This window comes from Poecilia formosa, unplaced genomic scaffold (genome assembly GCF_000485575.1).
Source record: "Poecilia formosa unplaced genomic scaffold, Poecilia_formosa-5.1.2 Scaffold159, whole genome shotgun sequence".
Lineage (NCBI taxonomy): Eukaryota > Metazoa > Chordata > Actinopteri > Cyprinodontiformes > Poeciliidae > Poecilia > Poecilia formosa.
Window position 1 is genome coordinate 327,896 of NW_006800098.1, and position 22,133 is coordinate 350,028.

A 22,133-nucleotide genomic window follows, 5' to 3' on the forward strand; every position below is an offset into this window, starting at 1 on the left:
ACCATTCTATTATCATTTTATCCTTTTGGTTGCTGTTGTTCTTTGCCCCCCACCACCCCAGGCTCTGCCTCCCCCAGCCATCTGCAGAATTTATCCCAATGGAGGAGTTTAATTCTGCAGGGAGAAGCTGAGGCATGGTCAGGGTGGCTTTGTCTGGATCTCCATGGACGTGAGATTGGCTCTCTGGAGAAATAGCTGGCAAAACACCGAATCACCTGGCCATGGCCTGGACAGTCTACACACACACGCACACACACATGGAGACAGCTTTATGGACAGACAGACAGGCAGCTGCTAGCTTGATGGGGAGGCTGATGATACATGGATGAATAAACATCCAGGCGACATTATGGAATAAGCCTGCAACACGCAAGTGCACCCATTTACACGGAAAGCAGTAAGCCATCAATATGTAAACTAACTAATTATATGACTGGGTGACACAATCAACACGCCAGTTCATCCATTGTCATGCACCGACTCATAACACACATCCTAGATATCTAGAATTGTCAGCTTCAATACAATTCACTATCCTGCAACTCCCAACATAGATTGAAAGCTGAAAAACCTATTTACGGTCTAAACCAATGAGATATCGCTGTCAGTCATCGTGTCCAGTCAGTGCATACTGTATTAGTTTAGAGATAGACTAATGGATTTTCTACAAAATCAAGTGGATTTGTGTAAAACGAGCTCCTTTGGTTTTTTTCAGTGTTTTATTTTATTTTTTTAACCAAGGGGAGCGAAAGCTTCAACAAAAGAAGAGCAAGGAGGGGAAGACACTCTTATGAAGATGGACACAGTAAATGTGGCATTACCACCGACAGCTCATAAATATCATAATCCCTCGGATGGCAACGACTTGTAAATTACAGCACGGGGCACGTGTATGTACGGAGGGATACGCTGAAAGAGATGAATGCCTGTTTTGTGTGCGACACTCAATGTGTGCAAGAAGGAGGACCCACAGGAACAGTACACAACTGTGGGGTGATCCCTGCATCCCCACAGGCTGCAGATAAACCACATACAGCTGTGTTTATAGGGGTTCACTGAGTTAATTCTAAACACAGGGATGCGACGCTGGGTTATGTGTGGGCACACACACACACACACACACACACACGCGCACGCATCCACGCAAACACAGTTTCAGGAAGACAAGGAGAGCCACTGAAGTAACACTGTGCCAGCTGGCATCAGGAGACAGACACCCGCACATCCCTGCAGCCCACTTGACTGCATTAAAAAGGCTTCATCAGAGCCATTCATAAGTCATCATCTCATTTGCAAGACAAATAGGGAAGTCAGATTGGTCAGCGGATTTTTACAATAGCAAAGCACCAAGATAGCGTCCTGCTTTAAACGGCGAGCTGGCACAGCTTCCGACCCTACACAGAGCCAGTACGAGGTTGCATGAGAGGAGAGCCGTAAGCAGGATTTGGGAGATCTGTTAACTTAGATCATCAACTTTAAGCCACAAAACTGTCAACGTCTTTTATTTATTCCATGCGCAATCGTTGTTTAACAATTCAATAAATAGTGAGATAATAATACAGTGCCTTGCAATACATATTTTTAGGGTTGCTGTTTTTCTGGAAACAGCACGTAATTCTGTAATGTCATATTCTTCTGCCAGTGAAGAATGACAGAAGAACTACCAGTTGCCTTTGTGCTACACTGCTATTTTTTTTTTAAATTTGTTGTTATGTATCATGTAGTTTTGTTGTTTTTTAATGTCTGTGTGGATCATGAATCTGTTGAACAAATCAATCAATCAATCAATCAATCAATCAATCAATCAATCAATCAATCAATCAATCAATCAATTCTTCACCAAAGTAAAGTGGGTTGACCAGACACATGCAACAATTTTTAGATTTTAATATATAAAGAAAAAGTAAAAGAAAAAAAAACTGAAATAAGCATGAAAACTTTACAAAAAGTACCACAGCCGATGCAGGTCTTAAAGAAAGTTCTCCTGTGGGGGGCCTCTGGGTGACCTAAGCAGCACCTAGAAGGGTCAAAAACATTCTTCCACCTTTAGCCTTTGGGTTAGTTTCCCTTTGTCTAGTGTGAGGAGAAAAGATTAGGACCATGGCTTTGATTTAAGATCACTGCTGCTTTCATGTTGCAAGCTATATCAATATTGGTAAACTCTAAGCAAAACTAAAACTGTATATATATATATATATATATATATATATATATATATATATATATATACTTAGTGTTTAGGTTTTTTTAAGGGCTCCTGTGTCCTTGCATATGATTAATCTATGATCATGCAGAGCACAGATATGATCCTGTCCTTATAATGAAAACTAATTCCTATTTTAATTTAATCCAAGGATGTTTGAGCTAAACATGAGCAAGATGATTTAGGTCCCACATTTCTGACCTTTTATGAAATGACTATTGTCGCTGTAGATTGCAGGGCCATTGATTTGCTTTGCTTTGAAACTTATCTGATAATTGACAACCACAGACTGTTGACTTAGCTCTGTGCCGTTTATTGAGTAAGTTAATGAACCCAATAGGTTTGCCAGTTTATCTACACGTTTTGTCCTTCAGATGACACCAGGAGATGCCCTCCGAATTGGACACAGGGATCAGACAGTAATAAATAAACATAGACCTGACCTATGTTTAAATCAATGGTTGGTTAAAGACCAAAGCAACTTTTGCAAATTAATCAACTGAAGAAGAGGTCAACCCTGTGGTGGTGAAAATAGGTGTATAAAAGTATATTTTGTACATATTTCCATGTATTTGTTTACTTTTTGTAAGCAAATAAGTACACAAAAGTAATGTTAGGTATATTGCTTGGATTTTTTTTTTTTTTTGCTTGCCCCTAAATTGACCCTTAACACATTTTTCTTCGAACCAGAGGACTTAGATGTACTAAACTTCCTTTAAATAGGCTACATCCCAATATTAAGACACTCTACATACAATAATTTAAGCATACAATAAATGAAAAGAGTTGTCACAGGTTTGGTAAAACTCAGCAATAAACACAATTCCAATGCTATCTGGAAAATGTGGAAAGATTTGGAATTTTCGCTGGATAACCAAATACAGATTTTACATATCTACGTATTAAAGAAATTAAGATCATGTACTTTGTCCAAGATCCCCAAATAATTCTTTTGGTCAAAAGTACATAGTCACTTATTGAGTAGCACACAGAATAATAATACGCGTTTGTTGTCTGGTATAGGCCTGACAAATATCAGTTTTAGTATTTACAGCCTGGCTTTTTAGTGACTAAAATATAGAAAGCTAAATACTTTTTTTTTTAAAGTATCTATTGAGTTTATTTTCAAATCCCAAAATGATCACTGCATTCATTCATATTATAAGCCCATTAATAATCTATGGATACTCCAGATCTCATTTTAATTACAATGTGCACATTTTATTTTGGAATAAAATAAAATGTGCCAACAATCTTTCTTTCATTACCTAATACAGTAGCAATACAGAACCAATTGCAGTAAAATATTGAGATTTATTTTTATTTTATTTTTTTGCTATTGAAGACTGTTTTGTTAAAGCTTCCTTTCAGTACATCTGAGTTTTTACGAGTTTAATATAATCGAAATATTTTCTGCTTTGAGGTCAACAGAAAGCCCGATGCTAGGAGGATCAGAAAATATGCAGGTGGAATTGATTATTAATTAGAGCTCCGCGTGTTTACACTGTACGAACATCAGGCTTACGGAAGTTTTAATATTTGAGTTTTATACATTTGTAAAATGTTTTGGAACGACTGGGTTAATTTATATGAAAGTTGGATGTGGAAAACGTTCGAGGTAAGAGAGTTGTTTTATGGTTCTTTCTCTTCCGCCTACTGTTCGCTTGCATATAGCTTAACTCTGGGCGAAGCTATTAGCTTCCAACATGGCTAACCTAATCATACGTAAGCTCGTTGTTTTAAGGTCCGTGTAATATAATTTAAAAAATGTTCTTCGTTGTGTTTTCGATACTACTGAACAAAGTCAAAAGCTGCATTTAAGTAACGTATTAAAATTTGTTAAAATTGGAAAGGCAAAAAACACAACAACAAAAAACAGCTGATTCAGACGGTAGGGTCAAGTCGTACAATATGCATAAAATGGTTTTATAATTTTTCAAATGGGAAATTGGCGCAACATTCTTGTTTATTCTTGATCATTATGAAGTTATTTTAATGCCATATGTTGGTTTTTAAATAATCTCATTATATTGTTCTGTCACGACTGCTTTAAATATTCTATTACCTTAAAAAATGAAGTTAAGACATTATTACCCTCTTCTTTTCATCGTAAGCAATGTGTAAAACCAGACACTTCTCCGTACAAGTCAAGGAAATTTGACCCAATAATATTGTTTAATGTGTTTTCTTAGGATGTGTTGTCTTTTAAATCTTCTCAGAAAAGTGTAAATATATAGAATCTGATATTCAAGAAAAATGCTCTCATTGCAATGTCTTTTGTTATACTATATAGCTCTGATTAGATGTTTGGTCTGCATATTTTATATTCAAAACAAAACAAACAAAAAACAACATTAAACAGTAAAATCACTTGAAAATGGTCAAATATGCTATTTAGGGAGCTTTGAAGAAGAATGTTGTGCCTTTAACAATCACTAATTTGAATGCATTCATTTTCAAACGAGATAATTTAGTCTACGAGGTGTACTTGAATGCACCGTAGGATTATTATCCATTTTCATAAAACGCTGTGCAGATGTGGTGTGACTAAACAATACAGCAGCACTAGTGTGAAAACACGTCTTTGTGGTGAAACTGGTATCAAAATGTCAGTGAAATACGGTTAAACATGTCGACAGAGGAGTGTGCAGGCAGGTGTGTTTCTGTGGTTTGCATTCGGCTGTCTGGTTGTAAAGACTATTTGGCCTGTAGGTGGGGCTCTGATGCAGTGTTTCAAAGCGAAAGTCCCCGCTCTGGAAGTGAGAGCAGGGGGCGAGGGAGGCAGGACAGAGGGAGAGGATGCTGCAGCAGACTCTTTAAAAGACCTTAAAATTCTAGATACAAAAAAATGGAGCTGGTTAAGGGGTGGTAACTGAATTCCCCATTACTACAAAAGGTTTATTTGGACGCTTTATAAACTCATATGGTCATTTTACTTGCAAGAATGTGCTTCTTTGAAACCAATACATCCCATAAAAAGAGTTGCTTGTGTAATGTGCAGTCAGAGTTGATGGATTAGTTTTAAATTGCTTTAATGTGCACATAAGGCTATTTTATGGAGAATGCGTTATTCCTGTACCACCATGCAGCCTATTTCGCTGAATACATGATTACATAATTAGGCTTTTAGAATATTAATTGCTTAAAATGCAAAAGGATGGTGGGGGTGCATTCCCGAGGCATGTTAAATATCATCATTAGGAGGAGGGGAGCAGATTTAAATCCCTCACAACTATGCAGGGGTCGTAATTATGTTGCTGTGTGTGCCTAATCTCTGCCTTTAAATGATCTTGAGATTAGATGCACAAATCCGATGATCTGATCATTTCACCCCTGTATTGTAAAAAAAATTCCACTTTTGGCATTGCCAAATCCCATTCTTAGCGAGATGAACGCATTACAGAAACACTCTCCTGGCATCGCTGCACATTTTACAAAGCTTACTACTACATGTTGTCCCTCTGTGATTTGAAAGGTTAGAAACGCAGTTATTAATTGCATAATTAGGTTGGTTTCGTAAACATGCGGTCATTAAAATGGCAGGAGTGGCGTGCTTTAGATCCTTGTGAGGAGTACTTCTGCCTTACAAATACTCCTCTTTGATGCGGGCTGTATTGTTATGGTCTAAATGCGCATTGAGCCTCCAGCCAGGCTCCAAGAATTTAAGATAAACCAAATCCCCCCCCAAACCCCGCCCTTCGATCTGGGATGTCACTGCGGACGAGTCAGGGACGCAGGTGAAAACATTCGTCGAAGCTCCATCCTCTCGACCCGAAGCTGGAACAACTCTGCTTGCCTTCCTCTCCACCTCTGTCCGTCCCTCCCTCCGTCCTCCCTTCCCTCTCTCTTTCGCACTCCGCTGCAGCAGCCTCAGCACCTCAGTAGGGCAGGAGCACCGCACTGAGTCACATCTACACTACACGCACGCACCTTCACGCACACAGACGCAGCCTCCTGCGGTATATCCCGTGTACGGCGCAGCGGCTTTTCCCACGGCATACCAAGTGCGTCCTCGCCAGGAGATGGGAGGTGCGGCTCCCGGGTCTCAGAGCGCTCAAAGCGGCTTGGTGTAGAGCCCTGCTGATCGGGGAATGCCGCTGGAAGTGTGCTGCTATTTCTTTTTCCCAGTGCAGGAATCGCATTTTTAACTGTGCCGCTGTCCGGGATTTAAAGTGAACAAGCCGCTTGATCAGGATATATCGTTATTCTGAACCTTTCTCATTTTTGGGGAGGGAGTGAGCAGAGTTGGGATTTGCTGTGGAGGTGCCCCTTCTCCGCAGTGTCGATGCGGTTGTGACTGATATCTGCATAGATTACAGGTAAGGGAATTGTCTTTTTAACAGGTTAGTTCCATCCATCAGGACTATTTTTATAGCGCTTTTGATGCGTTAATAGCCGTAGATCAGGCTGGGCTTCCCACTGCACCAGCCAGGTGACAGGAGGCGTGTTGCACCTGTTCTAGCTGCGCCATGTCCGCTCAGCTCAAGCGATCGGACAGACTTTCTCCCGCTGCAGGATCAGTCACCTGTCCCTCACAACAGTATGACTTTTTATATTTAGGACTGCAGAAAACTAAATCCCCTTCCTTCTCCGCGTGATTCGGCTCCTCATGTTGCCCGAGTCACCTAATTTTTGCGCTGCCAGTGCCCTTCATGTGAGCCGACGAGAACAGCATCCCAAACTGTTAGTCGTCCTCTCTTTAAAATGATTAAATATTCGTCATACATGGTGCCTAAAGGGATTGAAGTAATGTACATGCTTTGCTTTAAATATAGGGGCGTTCAGACTGCTTGACTTCAAAAGGAATCAGTCTAGACTTTGCTTTAAATTATTGAAATGGTCAAACTAAGTAACGCTCCATTTCCCACGGTCTTATCTGACATATTTAGAGGATATGGCTTTCTGAAAAGCTGGAGTTTCATTTCAATAAGGTATTATGATTTAACGTTGGATGGATTTTATGCAGACTAAGTCGACATGTTAAGGATAACTTTTCTGCGTGTTCTTTGTTTTCACAATAAATATAAATTATGGAGGAACTTTGTATACATTCTGAAAACTTTTTTTTAAAGCTTCCTTCTTTCGGAGCAGCTCAGGTCACTGGGATATACCACCTTTTAAGTTTTTGAAATAGAACATTTAAGACTGGGTTTAACATCAGAGGCCATCCTGTTATCAGACGACTTTGTCTAAGTTTAATGTCAGTAAATTTTTATTGTAGTGGCAGAACTGTTTTAATTTTATGGTACTTAGAAGATTAGACATAAACTTGTTTTAGGAATTCAAATGTTCTTTGTGCAGATTTTAACCCTTTGCATGCTCAAATTCTTTTTTTTTTTTTTACTCTGTCAAAATAACTATAATGTGGCTTAATATAAAGGGGAAATTGAAACTGATTTATTTAGCATACATTTTTTTTATTTTCACAGCAAATGATGTAGGGATCTTTGTCTCAGTATTCAAAGTTAAAAACTAAGAATTTTCGTTTGTCATTTGTTGTGTTGCAAGGTCACCCATCGCCTTGTTCTGCCTAACTCAGGGTCATTTTACTGCAGGCTGTCATCTGTATTTGAGTTTGAAGGTTTGTTGGTGCTAAAACTGTATTTGAGATAAAAGAGAAAGAAGCATGACATTGCAGACTGTTTTGACATGCTGCATATTCAGCCTTTCAGTATGAATTATGTGTTGTGGTAAAAATCTGTCTTGTACATTATTCCTTAGCTCTCTTTATCATTACATCTATCCTCCATCCTCTCCTCCCTTGCTCTCACTATTATTTTCACCTCATGCACAGAAAGCTGTATCTCCTGCCTGTAGCTAATGCAGAATTACAGCAGTGGCTCTGAGCCCCTCTACTGGTTTCTCTCTCCTTACATCCACTTAGAACTTGGACTCTGTGTATAAATTCGCTCTTACTCTTGCAAATCCAATTTAGATCATCCTATAATTTTTGTAAAGATCACTATTATTTGTCAAATATCTACTCGACTTTGGAATTTTGAATCGAAAGTACTACATACCTTATTTAAATTAAATCACCCTCAATATAGCAGGTAGGGTTAAAGGACAAGGCTGTAGGTGGGAAATCCATAAGGGTCAATGTGGTTCACAGGCTGTGAGGCAGATAGTTTGATTCCTATGTGCTTCTATTGTCATGAGAAATTGTGTATTTCTTACTGAAGTCTTGGATTTTTGTTCTTGGAAGAACCTGGTTGGATACCACAGTCACAGCTGTCTCAAACGTACAGGGAATAACTTGCTGAAAACTACTTGGCTTTTGAGATTCATGTGCATGATTTCAAATTGCACGTTGACTACTTTGCATCTGTTAGCATGACAACTTGTTGGGTTTTATTTGATATCTTATTTTAACACATCTCTGCATGTGCGTACTCATAAGCTGTGTGTATTCTGCTGTTGCAGCTATCCAGGAGCAAAAAAAATATTTAGTTCCAAAGCAGTCTGATAATCCCATTTTGTCATCATCTTGCATCCTTGTCTTTTCATCAAATTCCAACTGCGTGTTGACCTCTGTGAACGTAGTAACACCCTCAGCCGTGCAAATTTTCCCTTCCTCTTCCTGCGTGCCGTCAATCAAAGGCTGCCATAGGACTTGGAACGGCAGCTTTTATTGGCACATAAGCACCTCACATCGACATACCAGCCCCGGTGTGTCGGCCAATGTTACGGCTATAGCGCTGCAGTTTGACAAGAGCAAGCCTTGTCAATATTATGACTTCCTAATGGATAAACTCTCACTCCAGCCTTGGTAGTGGAAGACATTAACTGCGTTTTGGGGGCAGTACCCTTGCAAGAATAAGCGCCACATAAAATCTTTGCAGTTTATTCATGTCAAGGGAAAACTAACTGAATATGAACGGGGAAAATCTCTTGACAGATTCTCCATAGTGATATAAATGCCTAGTGGCCATGTAGGCAAGATCCAGCGGAAGTGTGTTTGTGTGGCTGAGTGTGGGTGTGAATGATGCATCTGTGAATGGCTGGCGAGGCCCCATATGAATACTTCGGTCACAGAGACGTATCGTCATGTCAGACTGAATGATGCGTCTGTGAATTAGACCTGAATGGAGTTCTCTGTTTGTTCTCATTCTCTCTCCCTCTGTTTCCCTCCCCTCCCTCCCTCACTTGTACACACTTACACCCCTGTGGGCTGTGACAGGACTACCAGACACAGGCCAGTGTCCAATTAGGCTCGCTCCTCTCTCACGCCACCCAACACCACAGAGGAGATTGCAAATTGTATGTCTGTGTCCCCAACTGTTCTTCCTGCCGTCATGTGTCTAGCATATTTCAGAGCAATGACAGGGATGTTAACCTGAAAGCAGGTTTTAGGTGGAGTGATTCCTTCCTTCCTTTTTTTTTTAGCTTTGATAATAGTTTGCTTCAATACCTTGACCTTTTCATCTCTCTCATACTTTTTCACCTATAGTGACACTACTATCAAACTTTAATGCATTTTATTTTAAAAAATGAGCGAGAGAGAAAAATCACAAAATAGTGCATCGCTCAAGTGGAAGACAAATTGTACATAAAAGTGGTGCCATTTGAGTCAACACTTTGTAGAACCACTTTATGCTGCATTTCCAGCTTTTGGAGGTGTGATATGTCTCTTTCACGTTTGGATAATTAGATTTTTAGGTCTCAGACTTTGACTAGGACAAGTGTGCTGTGATCTAAACAGTTCTGTTGTTCAACTGGCAATACTTGTTTTGTTGTAATGTTAAAACTCTGACCCTGTGTCAAGTACTTTCCCCTAACTGTCTAACAGATTGCCTTATTTTTAGCTCTATCCATCGTCTCTTCAGCTTGGACAAACTGAAGCTGAAACTTTTCTTCTTTCTGCTGAAGAAAAGCTTCTCCACAAATCAGATATGCTGCCACCACCATGTATCACTGTGGGAACGTATTGTTCAGTGAGATTTGCCTCTTCTTCAACATGTTTCCTACCCGAATAGCGAACAACTGCATTTCTTCTGGTGTTCTTTCAGCAGTGGTCTTGCTTCATGCCATGCTTCCATTAAGGTCAGACCCATGGATCGCACCAACTCGGATAATTGGTTTCATGCAGAAAAATGTATGCTGCATTAAAGGAATAACAGTTTACAAGTGTGTAATTAAGCCTTTTGTTATGCACCACTGCACTACATATCGATGTCTGCCCCAGCCATGACAGCAAAATCCGAATTGAGGATCTCCAAACAAAAAGATTTGTGAACGCTGTGAGAATAAATCAATACGTGAGACAGCATCCATTTTAATGAGAACCGTTGCTTTCATCTGAACAGTAAAGTCAGCATATGCTTCTAAACTAGAAAGATTTGTATGTGTATATGTTTTTACTGTTAAGAACATCTCTTGACTGCAGAGTCCTATTAAGATGTCACTTGCCTTTTTAAGGGGTTTAACACATGCACATGCTCTATCACACAGCTGCACCGCTTTTCTTTCCTCCCTCTAGTATTCTCTGGCGCTATTATTTCATCTTATTACTCAGTCCTTCTCTCTCACAGTTTCTGCCTCTAGCTTTCCCCTTCTATATCTTTCTTCCTTACTCCAAGCTACTTTTATCTGTGTGTGTTTGTGTATGGTGCCAGGGAAAAAAACAGACTGCTGTGACATTGGAATGACCTATGAGGAAGGGTATAAACAGAGAAAAGGATGTTGTTGTAGACGGGAGGCAGGGCAATGTGGACAGGCACCAGCGTATCAGTGGGTTTGCCAGACTGCTCGTTTTGATAAGACCATATTAGGCGTTTCTCCCAGGTCCCTGTGATTCATATGGAGCTGTGACTCTGATGTATAAACAGTTCTCTTTGATGCAGCGGCAGTTGACGCGCTGTGGCATATTGGTTCTACGCTTGTGTATGTCAAGCCAAGCGTGACGAGCAGTAAATTAGTTTTGTTTCAGATGCATGAAATGATGAGAAAATTGCAGGCAGTCTTAGGGCTTTTTGTTGCACTTACATTCACTCTCATTTGCTCCTTCACTGATGCCCAAAGTCCACGCAAGGATTAAGTTCCTAATTCTGTTTTCATCCTGGTCCTTGCAAAGAAATGTAGAAATCCGTGCTGTAGCACACGCACACACGTACTTGCATGCTCCATTAGTCCAGATCAGAAAGAGACCCACTCTTCTAAATATGATCATCTTACTCAGTTAAACTGCTTTTTTCCCCCTCCGATTTGCACAACATGCTGCATTGACTATTTTATTATTCATCCACTAAACCTAATTTTAAAATCTGTAAACTTTGAGAAGTTTTTATACTTTTTAAAACTTTTCAATCTATAATCACCAACACAAATTTATTTTATAATAGTTTTAAGGTGGTTTACCAACAAATCTGATTGTGGGTAGACTTAAAAATTACTGTTTACACTCTATCCAATCTGGGTTTATGCTTTTATGCACAGAAGAGTAAAAACAATACGATTAACATTAAAATGTTTGCCTTTGTGACAGAGGTACAAATCATTTTGCAGAAGTATAAATCATTTTCAATTCACCATATTCTTTTACTTGGAAAAATTGCTTGTAGGTCAGCCTTTTCTTGTTAGTTTGAGAATCTAGAGCTTAACCTTTTCGAGCAACAGTGCATGAAGCCTCTTCAACATTATTCCAAAGGTTGTTTGTGGTGTGTTTGCTCCTAAAAGTTACCCTCATCATAGGCCTCAACTCTTCTTGAACTTTATTACTTTGCTGAAGCTGTGGATTGACCTTAATAAGTGGTGCTCTTTAGAAAAATTGAACTTGTTTCAGCTTGAAAAGAGAATCGATGCTCGATGTTTGGTGTTGAAAGAGGTCAGTGACTTCCTTTTTAGTTGTGAGCTCTCAAAGCATCGTTTCAAAGTGGGAATGTTAAAAAAAAGACACATACACACACGGGAGAGCTTTCATTTAAAAAAAACAAAAAAAAAACAGAATGTAGCCAATAACAACATAGCCGAGAATAGATCTGCAGTTATAATTTACTTATTGAAATGTGGTATTGCTCTCATTGACTGTTTGCAGACTTCTCTAAGGATATATATAATGTATAATCAAGTATACCAAGATTATTACTATATTTTATTTACAGAGACAATTCACTGTGCTAGGAGGAGGGATCCTGCAGGTTTCCTTTGAGAATTTAATGATGATATACCCTTCTATTTTTGTCTCATCCCCATGCTGTTACACTCGTTCTTTTACCTCGACACTTTCAGTCCCCCCTCAGTGTCGGTGAACATCAATATTCAGTGCTATCACAGTAATTGTAGAACAGCAGGTTTAAGGGGGAACCCCTGCTGCTTTTTTAGCCAGAAGGTAGTGAGATTGAGTGAGAATCAACTCTGTGTTATTCCTTCTTTATGATGACTCCACCTCTTCCTGTTCTCCCTCCCCTAAGGGCACATCGCTGTCTCGTGGCATAACTTGAGGAATGTTACAGAAAGAATTAGCGAGACTTACACAGGGTTTTGTGTTTTCCTTCTTTCTGCGTAAGACTCCGTTTTGCCTTTCCTGAGTATCTTTTTTTCTGTTGATAGGATTTGGGATGGCTTATGTCTGTGCAAAGGCATTGATTGACTCGCAGCCAAACTCGCACCAGTCAGTTGGAGACTTTTTTTTTTTTTTTTTTGCTTACTTGGCATAAAACCTTGCATTTATTTTTTTTCAGCTAAGTCTTGGACTTTCAGCAGTTTAATTATTGCAGTTTGAATGAAGAGCAAGATTTGAATGTATGATTTTGGACTTTTATATCAGATGAAGTCTTCCCATTTTTAGTCATTAATCAGTTAAATAATAATTTGTGATACAAAGTTTTTTGGGGGGGCTAGTGACACATCTAACAGCTGCAGAGCCCTCGCCCTTGAAGTCGGGAGTTTCACGCTGCTGATTCATACTATTTTACAATCCTGCTTACTGCAGGGGCATTAAAACGATGAATTTCTGGCGAACCAGAAATTCATCGCATCATCTGAGTTTACAAACGGATGTAAAAAATGCTTGAGGGTTTTATTCCTCCCTTCAACCATTTTCTCTTCTTGTCCCTTCGTTCTGCAATTGTCATGGTGGTTGTTCCAGCTGAGCTTTGACTGGGCTGTTGCGGGCCCGGCAGGCAGATGCTGAAACCAAATATGCAGGACCACGCGTTAGCATGTGTTCAAAAGTGTTTTCTCCATCTCACTTCAAGCTTAAAAATGACCGTGACTCCATGAAAGGCCAATGCACGGCAGAAGAGGGGAGAAGAGTGTGGTGAAATGCGAAATAACAATTTTGCATCCTCTTGCTCACTGCTTTATATGACTTTTGGCTTGAAAGCTTGTCTGATGTGTTTATGCCACAGGCTTGGAGATGGAGGTAAAAGAAGCATTTAGTAGTAGGTAACCAATAAGTAGGGATAAGCTGTGAAAAGTTATGTAATCAAGTGTAAACTCGGTTTATCCATTTCTCAGTTGGTGGTCTACTTCTCACGTTTGACTCGGGTGAAGAAGGTTTTGCTTGTACATTTAGTTAACAGCTTTGTTTTCAGGTAAATTTCTTAGGTTTTCACCTCCATTGCATGGTTTTTAGATTGTTAATGAAAATAGAATAAGTTCTTGGAACGCTTTGTACTAATCTTTGCCATTCCTCTTTGCTTCTTTTGTTTTTTTTTTTGCTAATGTTCAAACAAAATCCTTAAAAAAGCAACAAAGGGACCATTTTTTAATTGATTTTTTTCCCCCAAATTACATTTTTGTGATATGTATTTTACATAATTATTGTTTCAATTTTCAAGCTCTAAGCTTAGAATTACACTACAGGAGAAAATGTGAAAATACTTTCTAACCTTTTTGAAAGTTTCTAAGGTTATTCAAATTTACGTAAATGGGCATCATTATGCTGCATAAATTACTCTAATGCAATGATTTCACTAGTTAAACATCAATATTGTAAACACTTTCATTTCTAGCTCACAGTGGGCTGCTTTCCATAATTACAGACAATTATTTAAAATTACTGGCAATTATTACCTGCTATGACTTTATGACAACATTGGTTTTAGTGTTTGGATGTGTTTGTCAAAAATGGTGCACAGAAAAAGATTGCCATGTGTGCACAAGTACATAAAAAAAAAAAAATGTAAGGACGTGACTATATTTAGTTTGTAGAGAAAGTTAAATATCAAGTCACTTAATCATAGTCATTTCTTCTAATAAATTTCTCATTTTCACTTTGACCTTTTATGGAAATTACACATCCACTTTGCCACTTCTGCTCGTTTATCAGATCCGGGTGGTAGCAGTTGTACGGCACAATTCACTGAATGTGCTTAAAACGGGAATATCTCAGCAGCTGTAAGGGCACATTTGACACATCTTGTCAAACTGCTCATTTTTCAGTATTCTGAGATTGTTACAGTCGAGGCTGCAAGTCTCTGCAGGTGTAGACATTCTGTCTTCCCTGGTGTGTCCCACATTTTCCATCTATCCCACAAGGCACAGACTGAGGTAATGTGTCCTGGATCGGGATATGAACAGGAAGACAAACTATGACATGATTCCCCCCGCATCCCCTCCCTCAAGAATGTAGTTTGAACAAGGCTGCATGTCTTTTTCTGTCAGTGAAAACTAAAAAGTCAAGATTGAAAAAGCATCAGAGATGCATTTTCAGTAGACGTATCAGTCTCCTTCTGCAACTTTAGTTTGTGCTTTTTATTACAGTGGATACACTGCAAAACACAATTTGAGGTATTCTAGGTAAATGACCGTCGGTCATTGTCAAACATTCAAGTGTAAAAAAAACAATATCCAGTATTGTCCTGTAAATTTTAAAACTGAATCATTTTTTTCTGTTCATGGTAAGTGATCATAAATACTGTAAATCTGTTGATGAAAACATACCATGAGTGACTCTACAAAGATGTTTTTTTAAATTAGAAGTTTAGTTATTGTAGTTTGCAATAGTTTTAGTAGCAGTCATAGCATAGATGTACTGACAAACGTATATTTTAAGAATTTCCTCTAAGTTCTGTAATGCAGTACAAATATTACTGTAACTTGGCATACAGACGATAATGCATTTTTGGAAATTATTTTCAAGTACAAATTAAACAATTCCCTGTAGAGAATTAAAGTGTGTAGTTTTATAAAGTTTTCTTTTTGCTACTTTTTTCCCTTTGCCTTTTTTGTGGAGAATACAAAAAAGCTTTGGAACATTGATTTTATACATTCGTTTTTTATTTTGTGATTTTATAAATCACAGACATTTGTGATTTCTTTTTCTTTGCTGTGACATTTGATTTATGAATTTTTTTTTTCAGTGAAATTCTGATAACCACATTTGCCAGTGATTCACTGCATAATTACATAGTCCTGCTAAGCTGTAGTTTTCTTTAAGAAAATACACTTAAACTGACCCAAGTGCCATTTTCTTAAATGTTGATGTCATAATTACGATGTACTGGTTTGCTTTTCCTTTAATAAATAGTAATTGCTCCCTTAGTGGAACAATAGGAGCTTAGGAGATGGTAAAGTAGAAAAAAGTAACAGATTAATAATGGAACAAGCAGCTATTCTCCTTCCAGCTGTGCATCATAAACCAGAACTGGCATCTTAAAGACATGTCTTCTAAGGATTATAAGGGAGGGCTCTAATCCATGTGCTTTGAGTAAACCAAATCATCCACTGCTCTGATGAGGCTCACAGATGTGCATTGTGATCTGCTTTAGTGTAGATTTGTGTGTTCCTCTGGGTGTACAAAATGGGAAAAGTTATAAAAAAACAAACAAACCCCAAAACCATTCTTATCCTTTTTGGTTTTGTCTTATCCAAGTCCGTGTAAAACTACAAGGTCATTTAAAAAAAAAAAGAAAAAAACTACAGTAGAAGGAGATTTGGAGATGCATTAAAACAGCTGTTTGTTTTTACCATAATCATCCCACAAAGCCTTCAGATTTATCAAGCTTCCCTGTCTAAGAAGTTAATCTTAGAGGTCAAGTCTGTTTCAGAAACTACCTGCTGTTACTGCATGACGCAGAAAGAAGGAGCTAAAATCTGGATGAACATTAAAAACAAACTGTCACAAGATATTTGAGCCTGAGCAAGTCTAATCATGTAAAGTGAACTTGTCAAAAAACCTGATTTTGCTTGAGGGTTGCTTCAGAAGCAGTCACTTTAGTGTGTCATGTTTTTTTTTTTTCTTTGTTCTGGTCCCTGGCAAGCTCAAACCAGTTGAAAATTAACACCTTTTTATGATGTCTGATACTGGAATGATAAATGTGTTGAGGATTTTTTTGATGGGCAAGTGTTTTTAGCGAAAACCAGCCTTGTATTCACACTCAGTTATTCGTGTACATGTGTATTAGTGCTACTTTCTGCTGTATTTTTCCGATGTCTCCAAGTTCTGTTGCAGTGACATTCTCTTTTTATTTTACTGTTATCCTTTGCCCACTGCTGATTTATTCAAATAATGCGGTGAAAGTTGTCTGCCCTGTCCCTCAAGGCACCAGTAGTGTTAAACTTGTCTGAACCTGGTCCACAACTCCTCCGCACCTTCTCCCAGAAGCCCTGTCATTATGTCTACATGTTGGTACTTTTCGCTAAAGGTAATTTGGCATGTTTGTACAGGAATTAAACAGTGTTATTCATATTCCCTGAATTTAATTAGTCTGACCCATTTTTATGGTCCTGTACAGGCTTTTTCCACAGAAGAGGAAAAAGTTGTTGCTGCTTTTTCCCCTGATTTTAACAAAACCCATCTTAACTGTCAATATCTTTTCCAATACATTTGTGTGTATGCTCTTTAGTTTCATTCCCTCACTGACAGTGTAGGCTTTAAATACAAATGCAAACAAGCCCCACTGTTCTGTTTTAGCTTGTCTGTTGGCTCAATTCCAAATTTAAATGGGGAAATCTTATTATCTCAAACAATGTCTTCTTATATTTGTGTTCTGGTGACTACCCCCAGAATTGGAGAAGCTAAAATTTAATTAAAGAAACTCCACATTAAAACATAGCTTTTTTGTTGTTTTTTTTTTTTTAACTTTCATGTTATTGGGCTGTTGTGCTTGGAGGCAATGCTTTGGTGGATTATAGTTCTAACTCCTGGAATGCAATGATGTACAGTAGTAGTAAAGCATTGGTGCTTTTTTGTGTGGTGCATCCTTTAATATATTCTCCCATTTTGTTCTTAGCCTAAGCTCCTTTTGATATCTGCATTTTGTCCCAACTATTTTCTTAGATTCTGGGGCCTCATTTTCAGTTGTTTTTAACTTTATTAACATTATTTCCACTATGTGGAATATGATTGGAGTTCCATTTGTTACAGCTTGCAGTGTGACTAGATTGTCTGGATATTGATGAATAGAAAAGGTGATTGTGGTAGATCTGTATGTCCAAGTGGAAGTTTTTATGATATTTGTGGTTGTGAGTTGATGCGGAAAGATAACATTGCTGAGTCAAAAACCTCTTGAAGGAAGAATATGTAAGCTGCAAGGTTAAGAGTTGTCTTTAGATCAGAGTTGTCATGTATTTAAGAAACAAGAGAAGAAGCCCAGCAGACTTCAACTTCAAGCACTTAAAGAGCAAGGTTATTTGAGTCCATTTCACTGAAATACAGTCGTACACAAATACACTACTATTTGGCCTTCTTTCAGTTTTGCGTGTCAAGGCTACATCGACTCATAATTAGTCTGTCTTGATAGGGAAAATGTATGCTTAAAACCAGTTAAAAAAAGAAGTGAGAAAATTGGGTAAGGAGGAGACAAAAGGCTGCTTGCTAAAGAAAACGTTACCACAAATCTCACTCTAAAAATACTGCCCTGAAAGGAGAGCTCATATTGGGTAGGTGTAATTTTTACACACAGTTTAGTATTTTCCATCTTGTATATCCAGATTGGGATATTATTGTCTTCATTTTTTGATGGTAATTGATCATTATAGCTCCATGAGCGAATCTTTGTCATATATGATCAGATGTTGATGGTCAGATATTTATTAATTTCACGATATAACTGGTTCTCTGTTGCTGCTGTTCTGTGCCAAATCTGAGAGTCCTTCCTCTCAGGCACTCAGCTACTGTCTTACACAATCAGAATGAGGTGCTAATGGCAATCCTTCAACTCTATTAATGACTTTAGAGATCTAGATCTGCACAGATAACTTACTACCAATCACAAACCACATCAGTACCCACTTTAGCTTAAGCCAAGAATGTGAGTGTGGACGTCTCGGTTTGTTCATATGTTTGAGTAAACTTACTGTGTGAAACACAAAGTTGAGTGCAATTTAACCAGTGATACTGCACTGTCACAATACTAAGACAATCATATTGAACCATCATGGATGATGACAAAACAAAGTGCTTTTGAACTCTATGCTACAAAGGAGGATTTGTGGGGGGTGGAAGCAATACAGGATATTTACGACACCTTTGTTTGTCACACTCAAACTTATCTACCAACCCTTACAAAAAAATCCCATGAAATTCACATGTGGTTCCCATGTTCCACATGTGATAAAGCATTTTGTTCATGTGATCCATGGTTTATTCAACATGGGATCGCATGTGTCGCATATGATCACATATTTCTCACATGTACACTACATATGATCAGATTTTTTTCCATGTAAAGATTGAGTAATTATACTGAATATGTAATAAAAGTCTCATTAATTTTACATGTAAAAGTCACATCTGAAAATCATGTACCACATAAAAAATGCACATAGTTCACACAAATTCTCACGTTTACTTGATTTTGGAATACTTTGTGGACTGGTGTGAAATAAAAGTTTAAAATGCTTTATAAAATAAAATAATACAAAATTAAAGCTCTGCTAAGTCTGAGCTATATATATATATATATATATATATATATATATATATATATATATATATATATATATATATATATATATATCAGAGATCGTGTTAGACTTTTTTGTTATCCGTCATCTTGACCGAAAACATAAAAAAAAAAATCGGTTATGTTCTATTTTTACCTGTCAAATTATAATCATATTAACATCGGCTATTTAGCCGCTTAGTTTAGTCAATATTCACCTAGTTCGGGGGTCGGCAACCCTCGGCTCTTTACCGCTGCTCAAGTGGCTCCCTGGAGCTTTTTAAAAACGTTTTACACCGCAGAAAATGATGGGCCGAGTCACTTCTTGTGTAGCATATTTATTTAGTTCAAACTGTGAACAGAAAGTACAGCGGTTATAGTAATATCTGCTGTAAGCTGTTTTATCAGCAATGGCAGACTTCTTCAGCCTGCCAGAGCGTCAACCGCTAAACACAATAATCAACGAGCGGCACAACAGTAAACACACATACTCACTACTGACTTCACTATACATTTACTCCAACATATTTTCATTAACTGAACTCAAACAACACATATATTTAGAAAACATTTTGCGGCCCTATTAAGCCGACCAAACGAGCCCACACGAGCGCGAGCCATTAGGATCGTTACTTTAGCCTGGTGCTAACTCCGGCTTCACATCCAGCTCGGCAGTTCAGTTCTTTTGAAGCACCTTTTTTCAGCAATTCGGTACCTATCAGAGGCTACTTGCGTTATGATCTATATAAATATTATAACTCGGCTTACCTGTGAACAGAAAGTACAGCGGTTATAGTAGCTGCTCCTAATATCTCAGCAATGGCGGTCTTCTTAAGCCTGCCAGAGCATCAGCTGCTGTTGCAAACGGCGTGGGCGCCCTCCAATGGCGAAACCCAAACATTTCTAGGAACAATAAAACTCCAACACTAGTTTCTTGCTAAAATAAAATGGGGGGCGGGGGACTACTATTTTCATGCCTTGTTCTCTTTCATAGTGCCACATTTGAAAATGGGAAAAGATGGGGGTGGGAAATATATTTTTTGTTTAAATACGATTTCTGTAGGAGGACAAACATGACACAATCATTCTTAACATTTTCCAATGCTATAAAAATGTGTAGAATAAATATAAAATTTCAACATGTATGTCAACAAAGATTTGCGTCATAGCCTGCGACACGTTTCTTTCAACTGGGTGGGATTCGAGGCAGGTGGCTGTAAACAAACCGACGGGTGTGTGGTGGGCCATGGATAGCAAATGGGAAAAGAGGAAAACAGCCAAGGAGAGATTCTACAATTCTTGGACCGAATCATTTGCATTCATAGCCAATGAGGAAGGGATTACCTGTACGTTTGCTCTGTAGCTAGAAGTTGTCAAATAAGAAAGAGTTCCGGACTATAGAGCATACCTTATTATAACCCACCCCTACAATTTTAATCGGCACGTTAAGCACATTCCGTTTTGTTGTTTTTTCGATCACACACATAACGTGATTATTTTCAAGGAGCGATCGTTGTTATGCAAACTGCATTTGAGAGCAGATTTTTCGAGTTCCAAAAGGAAAAAAAAAAAAAGGCCCTTTCCCTGCCGATCTTCATGATAAAAATGACATCAAAAATCTTTTCTTTTTTGCTTTTATTTAATTTTATCAATGCAACGAAATCTAACATTAACATAGTAACGGGAGGTAAACTTAAAGCACCACCATACAACAAAGTAGTCACATGGTGCGTCATTCCCTTCAGGACGCACTGCAGGGATAACAAACATTTAATCATGAATGCTCATGATTAAATGCTCTTAGTCGTTTTGATAATAGGCTAAAATAGCTAATATAAACACTTAGAGCCTGCGTTGCCTTCATTATAAGGCTTTTAATTTTTTGCGGCTCCAGACAGATTTGTTTTTGTTTTTTTGGTGCAATATGGCTCTTTCAACATTTTGGGTTGCCGACCCCTGACCTAGTTGAGCCACAAATCCAGATCCCATCAAACATAAAGCAGATGATTGCATCAAATTTTTTCTCCATAGTGACAAAAACCACTGACTGTGGCCCCAATAACTTATAATAAATTAGATTTAAACGTTTCCACTTAAATTAACAGAACTTTCAAGAGGATTTTTTTTTGCATGGTTTCGCTTCTCCGAAACGGACCTCCTGAGTGCCGCTCTCCTTCTGGGCGTTGGAAGGTAACGTGCACCTTCTGGGTGCACGTTAACTCATCCTGCGGTTAACTCAACCGCAGGATGAGTTAAGTTTAATTCTTCGCAGCAGCATCCGCATTGGTTGTGCAGCGCACTGCGCATGGCACTGCGCATGTTATGGTCTAATTAACTTCTACACTGTTATTTATTTCCTCAAGATAAATTGCTGGCTCCTCTGTTTAGATTATAAGTGGATTAACACAATGTTGCATTCTCGACTTGAATTAAAGGCGCCATTTCAACCAAAGGTTTGGAACGCACTTCCTAACCAGATGCTCCAAAGCGTCCGTTCCATAATTCTTCAACATGTCAGCTCTCGGTCAGAAAGACGCATTTAGTTCAGAGTCCATGAGATGATATTCAGAAATTATTTTTTTATTAATTGATTTAAGGCAATCTTTGCGTAAAGTCTAATGTCTGCCCATGTGCACCAGTCAAGGGTGGTAATTACAACATGTCAAATGACAGGCTTTAAATTGTATGGTCGTTTAAAAAAATAACCGGTCAAACACGGAAAATATTCTGTTAAAATGACCTCTGAGATGTGTGTGTATATATATATATATATATATATATAAATCTTGTGATATTTTGAAAATATCGTGAGATATTTTCAAGCCCCACCCCCCCACTCTAGAAAATTCTTCATTGGACAGTTGAGGACGGTTAAAAAAAAAAACGAAAAAAGAAAAAAAAAAACGGTTAGTTGAGCGCTTTCTTTCTCTTGAAGGGTTGGCTTTTTTTTCCAACCAAAAGGTAAGAAACTTTTTACTTGATTTGAATCTCGAGGTGTATCGAAAATGTATACACAGCAATATAAATCTGCATAATAATGCGTGCTGATCGTGATGTACCGGTGAACTTTTTCTTAGGACTAAAGTCATGCTAAGCTAGCT

The 22,133-nt window shown here is 38.2% G+C and overlaps 1 protein-coding gene across 2 annotated transcripts in view; it reads left to right on the plus strand.

Moving 5' to 3' along the window:
* The first annotated feature begins 3,690 nt into the window (after positions 1-3,690).
* Positions 3,691-22,133, plus strand: part of plxna4 (plexin A4) — a 230,127-nt gene continuing 211,684 nt past the window's right edge. The window contains exon 1 of one of the 2 annotated variants that reach the window (XM_007564424.2): positions 3,691-3,821. The gene's annotated coding sequence lies outside the window, so the exon portion shown is untranslated. Of the gene's footprint in view, positions 3,822-5,936; positions 6,523-22,133 lie in introns of those variants that run through there. The other variant, XM_007564425.2, reaches the window with a different exon arrangement.